The sequence below is a fragment of the Bufo bufo genome, chromosome 2, assembly GCF_905171765.1.
Source record: "Bufo bufo chromosome 2, aBufBuf1.1, whole genome shotgun sequence".
Lineage (NCBI taxonomy): Eukaryota > Metazoa > Chordata > Amphibia > Anura > Bufonidae > Bufo > Bufo bufo.
In genome coordinates, this window is record NC_053390.1 from 720,004,397 (window position 1) to 720,011,596 (window position 7,200).

Genomic DNA, 7,200 nt, shown 5'->3' on the forward strand with positions numbered 1-7,200 from the left:
CAACTCTAATCTTCTCCAGATCTTTCAGGTTTTGGGTCTGTCAATGGGCTACATTGAGTTTGAGCTCCCTCCAATCACTATTGTTAATGCTCTGCAAATTGTAGTTATAAGAAAGAAAAAGTTCTTATGTAATTTCTTGTTATTGAATGATGATCTGCACCTCTCCTGACATGTCTGTAACGTCTTGCATTCCACATGTAATAACAATTCTGCAGAATCTTTTCATATAGTTTATGTTTTTGCTATTGATTTATTAATGGTAATATATTAGCAATATTATCCAGTGTAAACTATATGTTTGCCTAAGAGAAAAAATTAGGAAGTAAGGGGAGAAAGTCTACAGTATGAGGGGCTTTTTAAATCTACACTGTCATTAACAGCAGCTATAAAAATACAGTATTTTATATGTACAGTAGCATTTACTGTGCCGAAATGACCTTGCTATAAATGTCCAGGATGTCCTTTCTTATCATTCATATCTAGGAAATTATAATAGATGAAATCCAGAAAAGGTTGAAATTAAAATAAAAAAGAGAATTTGTACATGTAACCTCATTCTTGTTATCCTTAGACATTGATTGCAGTAATTCCTACCATTATCACTAAAAGCAACACATTACATCAGTTGCTAGGATATGACCATTTGTTTCTGAAATCAGAAATTACCGTATATGATTTTAGTCAGCGACCTTAGCCTTACAGTCTAACAATAGTTAGTGTTGACTAGACCATTACATGTACTGTGAAAGTATTTTCATAAAAGCATCTCAATGCCATGATATTCTTTGTATCAGAAGTCAACAGGTTAATTTAAATGCTCAGCTGACTCATCAAATAATCTAAAAGTTATATTTTTAATCATTTAATATCTTAGAAAGCCTCTATCTTTTTTTAGGTAGAATCAATGTTATCATACATTTTGTTCTCATTAGGTCTTATTCACTCAACCGCGTTCATTTTTTATCTGTGACAATGTCCGTGTTAAGTCTGTCTTTGTTCCGTATTCCTGTTTACTGCCCTCCATGTGTCATCATGGCTTGAAAAATGCCACACCTAAATCATGCTGTGATTTAAAAAAATAAAAAAGCTAAGGGACCAAAAATACCAAGAAACTGGCTTAGATGCATTGTTTGTAGGGCAGTTTATAATTTCCTATTGGCCAGCATATAAGTTTTGACCACCCCATTTCTGCTCCAGACTAAATGCAGACTAAAAAGAATGCATGTTTCTATTTTAAAAAGTAGTGTGAACTCATTCTAAAAGTGGTTTCACACATATATTTCTGCAGATTTTTAACAAAAAAAAAAGAAGTGGGTTAAAAGGAGATTAAATTATTAAGCAAAGACATAATAAGAGATGAGCAAATTTATTAAAATCCAATTTGGGGCTTATTTGTCCATATCAGTCTTGTTATTCGATTCATGTCTGAATGAATCCTACCCAAATCAAAAGTGCTTTGATTGCCCGAAAAAGCCTCTCCCTCTCTCCCTAACTCTATTGCAAAAATTCGCCCAAATTGAGTCACCTAGGACTCTGACTTACTTTCCTTGTAAGTTAAATAAAACAGCAAATGGCAGATCACACATGACACATCTCTCGTAAGTCAGCGCATGTCCCTACTCATTACAAGGTTTATTTCACACGAGTGATGGAATGAGTCAGGGTCTGTTCTGGGGAAAACTGATGGCTTTGCATGCAAGTTTAATCAGCTAGGTCTGCTATTGTGTTCAATATTTCAGTTTTTTCTCTGCGGATATAATCAGTTTTTGATAAGTTTTTCACTCGCGTGAAAAACCGAAGACAACCAATCAACATCTCCTAGCAAACATCAGTGTAGAGCAAATTGCATCTGAATGCCTTCCATTTTTCACTCAAGCCTCATTTATTTCTATGGAGCCAGGGCTGCTGGAAAAAAGCACAATATAAAATATGCTGTGATTTTTTTCACATGGCATCCAAACAGAAAACTTTGCTCATGTGAAAGAGGCCTAACAAGTTAAACTATATATATATTTTTTTTCAAATTTTATTTTATTTTCTGATTGTAGATCATTTTATTCTGTTTTCTGTTCATGATTAAGGGACAGCCATCTTTCTTGAGCTGCTGCTCTGATCTGTTAACAGCAGTTCAGAATGATGCTTTACAGCAACCACCTGAACCATAGGAACTTATAGTCTTATGATGAGAAGAAGCAAGCTGTGACATCACTTATGGTCAATGATGAATTTGACGTTATCTGACCCAGCCTTATAATAGAGGTGATACCTTTTATTGTACATCTATATGTGATGACTATAAAAAGGGATCTTTACAGAATAGGAAGCCTGTTGTTTAGTTCAGTGTACAAAGTGAAAAGTGCAATATTTAATTAATTATCATAGATAGAGACATGGGAAATTAAAATAAAAAAGTTGAGTTGGTAAACAGGCCATGATCAGTACATGGTAGACAAACAGAACAGCACACCTTCACTGGCTACTAGTAAACTAAGAACATTAAAGCTAAGGCATCCTCTCCTAGGGGAATATGCCTTAAAGGTAACCTGTCATCAACTTTATGCAGCCTGTACTAACGGCAGAATAAAGTAGAGACAAGTGAGTTGATTTCAGCGGTCTGTCATTTATAATTTAAAAATAAGTGGTTGCCGAGAACTGACATCACAATCATTGCAGACTGGGACTGGAAAAGAGTCACATCCACCTCAGAAAAGTCCTGGTTATTCATGAATTCCTGCTCTCCCGCCCACCTGCTGATGACTGACAGGCTTCTACCTAGTTTTCTCCCTTTCTCTCCAGGAGAAAACTGCCAATCATTAGCAGATGGGTGAGAGAGCAGGAGATTATGAATAACCAGGACTCTTCTCAGGTAGATTTGACTCTTTTCAAGGCCTGGGCTGCAATGATTATGATGCTGGTTCTCAGCAACCACTTACTTTTAGCTCATGAGTGACACACAGCGCTGACATCAGCATTTCTGTCACTATTTTATGCCGCCCTCAGTGAGGTCAGCATAAAGTTGATGACAGGTTCCCTTTAAATAACCTTGTGTCGAACCACTGGCCAGAGGGAACTCCTCCATGCATACAGGCCCTTTAAGAGCTGTGGAACATGTGTATTTTTGCCCTAGAGACAAGCTGGGAGGCTTCTACAGAGAAGGGAAAGCTATGACTTGCAGAAGCCATGTAAAACCCTGGTGGCCGGACTCGCTGCTGGCGGGAAACAGAGAGCAAGCTGGTCTGGGCCACGGGCAGGAACACTATGTGCTTGTTGAAAATATGCCACCACAATCACTTGATATTTCTTTCTTGGCCTAGTGATAAGGTATAACTTATGGTGATATCAAGGTATGTACCTCAACAACAAGGCTAGAGTTAAGAGTTGGTGAGACTATGGTGTAGAGCTTGACCGACTTCTGATACTCTTATTTACATCTGTAGTTTATGAGCTCCCTGTTAACCTTGCAGGAATCTACTGTACCTGCCCATGACCAACAGCAGCCTGATTTCTTCTTATCACCTTATTATATGTGTAATGTAAAGAACTGTGTTCCAAAAAACAGATGACTGCCTTTATTACATTTGCATACTTCAACCAAAAGAAAATTGCAAAAATTAAAAAACCTTATCATTCCATCAGAAGGTCATCAACATTGGTGCAAGCCTTCATGTCCTTACAGCTGGACTACCATGTTGTCTTATACGTAGGTCTTCTAGACAAAGCAATACACCTCCTTCAGTTAGTCTAACATGCTGCAGTTAGGTTAATAACCAAACAAACATGACATGCACTCATAATACAAATCCTTCATTCACTTCATTAACTGCCCAAAAATGAAGAATAACTTTTAAAATGTGCTTGATGATAAACAACTTATGCCCCAGCTACTTGAAAGTATAAGTAACACCCAACACTCATTGTCATCCTCTCAGATCAACAGGCATTAATGAACTGTCCTTACCCAGGTCCATACCCGGTATTCAACATGAAATATTTAGAGCCAGGGCCTTCTGTTATGCGGCTTCCACTCCCTGGAAATCATTACTCAAATCAAGCAGGGAGATATCATACTTGTACACATTTAAAACAAGACAAAATGCAGAAATAACACACTGCACAAGGCATTATCATTAGAGATGAGTGAATCTCTTAAAGTTTGATTCAGGTCAGAATTGGCCAAATCAACCATACGATTCGAAAAATTTGACTTGAAATCAAATGCGCTCTGATTGCCTGTTAATGTCTTTCTTTCTCTCTCCCTCTCTCCTCAATTCTTTCAAATTGAATCACATGAAATTCGCATTTGGTAAAATCAATATTTTTTTACAATTTTTTTTAGATTTTATGAATTTCAGAATTTTGTCTAATTATACCAAAATATATTATTTTACTTCTATCTTGTGTTTTACGTCTCTTGTGAGAAAAGCAAATTATGTGCTTTTATTGTTATTGTAGTAGTGCAGTGTACAGGATAGTATGATTCCACTTTGCTTTATCCCATAGACTTGTATTACAGACAAGCTTACTGCATTATGAAGAGTGGACTGCTGCATTATTCAGTAGATCAAAACTTTTTGAGTATGTTTGCAAATTCTTTGTTGTTTTGTATTACTTCGAGTTACTTCATTATGTTTTCCATAAACACATATAATGGTGTGAACATTGCATGATAAATCTCAATAATAAGAAAACAAAGATGCATAATAATAACTGCAGAGGTAATACATTATTACATCAATAAAGACAGTGGAAAATAGTATTGAAATGCAAATATGAATTACATTTTTTTTCTAATTTTATCACAATTTCCTCATAGCTTGAAATGTAAATGAAGCTTTCGTTGTTTTGATTATATATTTCCATATTAAATGTAGAAATACTTCACATATACTACTGTATATTACCCAAAATGCCCATTAACAGATTTCAAAGCCTTCGCCAAAACGATAATGTGTGGACATAATTGATCATCAAAGTAATCAAGCTATGCAATAGAAGACTGCTGACAAAGGTTATCTGGTTTAATGGTATGATAACATAAATTCAGAATTGTAAAACGTGTATCATCACAGTATATGCAAAGGTTTTAAGCATTTCTGTGCCAAACAATCACGGCAAGTATTATATTTCCTAACAGAGGCTTTACAGTGATATTACTTTTTAAACATAATGTGTATGTACCATATAATTTCTAAAAACATTTACAAAAAGAAGTTGCCCAACAGTGATCTATAAGTGATTTTAAGTGATGAGCAAAGTTTACAAAAATTTGATTCGGCTGCTTGAATTTCACAAAGAAATTTGTTTTATGAAGAAATTACTTAGTCACAAAGCGCATTTCTTTGCAATGACAGGAAATAGCGATTGCTCCTCCCGTGTCATTGAACCCCTCAGATACCGCAGTCATTGCTGATCGTAGTATCTGTGATGAAAAATGAAAGCTATCAGGGGTTCACCAGTTAAAAAAAAATAGTCACTTTATCCTTCTGAGCGCAAAGAGGCCGCCGCAGCCATCTTGATTAAAGATCCTGCACAGAATATCACATGGTGTGTAATTTTTATTTATTTTTTTACTGCTATTTCAGGCGAGGTAATTCGTCTTTGCGGAGGATAGAATTTTCCCTGAAATTCAGATCGAAGTCCTTTCAGATACTTCGATTCGCTCAACCCTAATGATTTTACCACCAACAGATAGGCAAACCTCAAAAATGTCTCAAATTCAAGGGGGGAATTTACTAAGACTAGTTTTTCGTACACCTTTTTTTAAACCAATGTCTTTCAATAAATATGGCACAACTTTGCCTGTCCATACACCAGAAATTGAAATCTACATCTGCTTTGAGCAGGAATGGCTTTGCACTAAAATTTCCTAATTCTGGTGAAAATAAATGTATGTGTTTTCAAGCCACTTTTTAAAAAGAGAAAGGAAAGCAAAAAGTCAAACAGCTTAGCCCAAGAATGGTATGTGACAACAATTGTGGCATACATCCAGGGTCGGGCTAGTCCAAGAAAGGTGCAAGAGGAAAAAAAAACAAAAAACATTTGGAGCTGCCTTGAAGATAAGCACTTGTTACTAGGGACTATTTCTTTGATTTAAAACCTATTAGATATTTTAGATGACATTAGGGTTTGGCCAAGAAAATAATGTTCTCTGGCGGGACCAAAGAATGCCGGTCTAACAATGCATTAATTATTTAGTAAATCCCCCATTAGGCAACTCATAAATGGTTATGGCTCTTTCTTTATTGTACCTATAATATTGTACAGTGTGATAAAACAGTAAAAGAAGAACGGCAGCATGATGTGATATATGCTGTATTATAGATATTGCCCTAGTGCTATACTGAAGCAAAATACAGTGGAAAATAGTGTATAGATCTGTAATAAATCGTATACCCTTTTCACATCATATCATTGTTCTATTGGTTTTAAAGCAACAAAAACTGATAGGAGTGTATACCCATACCTTAAGTGTGTAAATATCCATATGCCAAAATTTGATGACATACTTTTTAGCAAAGGCAATGCCACAGACTATTCAAAAAATGTTGTGACCATACATTTCTATTTTTTTTTACATCAAATATTTTTTTATGTAGGACAAGCTGAAATTAGCTGTCAAGACACAGGGCATGATCATATCTGCAGTTTCCTTTAAAAAAAAAAAGACAGAAAAGGACTTTTTCAGCATAAAAAAAGTGGACTACCATGCATAAAAACCAAAAAGACACCGTTAGTGCGGGCTGTTAGATTTAATTCTGTTCAGTTACAGGGCCTGAGCAGTGTGCCACAGCTTTGGTGCATACAGTACACAGTCCATTTCTTCTCTCCTGGTCAGGAGAGCGGGCACTGCAGCAATGGATTAACAACAGCACTGCTCAAGCTCTATCAGCCTCTGTGCCTGGTTTGATATTTCAAAAGCCTGATGACAGACTCTCTCTAAGGTCTGAGAGAGTAAGAAAGGAAGCTTTTTGCTCACTAAAACCCTTATTTTGCAGCACATGAGGACTACGAACCCATTGAAGTCAGTAGGTCCATTAGCTGATGGCACACAGACCGCATCCATATTCTGCGGATCCGAGGTGTTGTAAACCACAAAACAGACATGGTGGTGTGCATGAGGTCCTAGGCTAAATCCACATAGTCCATCTGGGATGCATTTTTTTTTCACCCCTAAATGGATACAAAGGAGAAGAAAAGTAG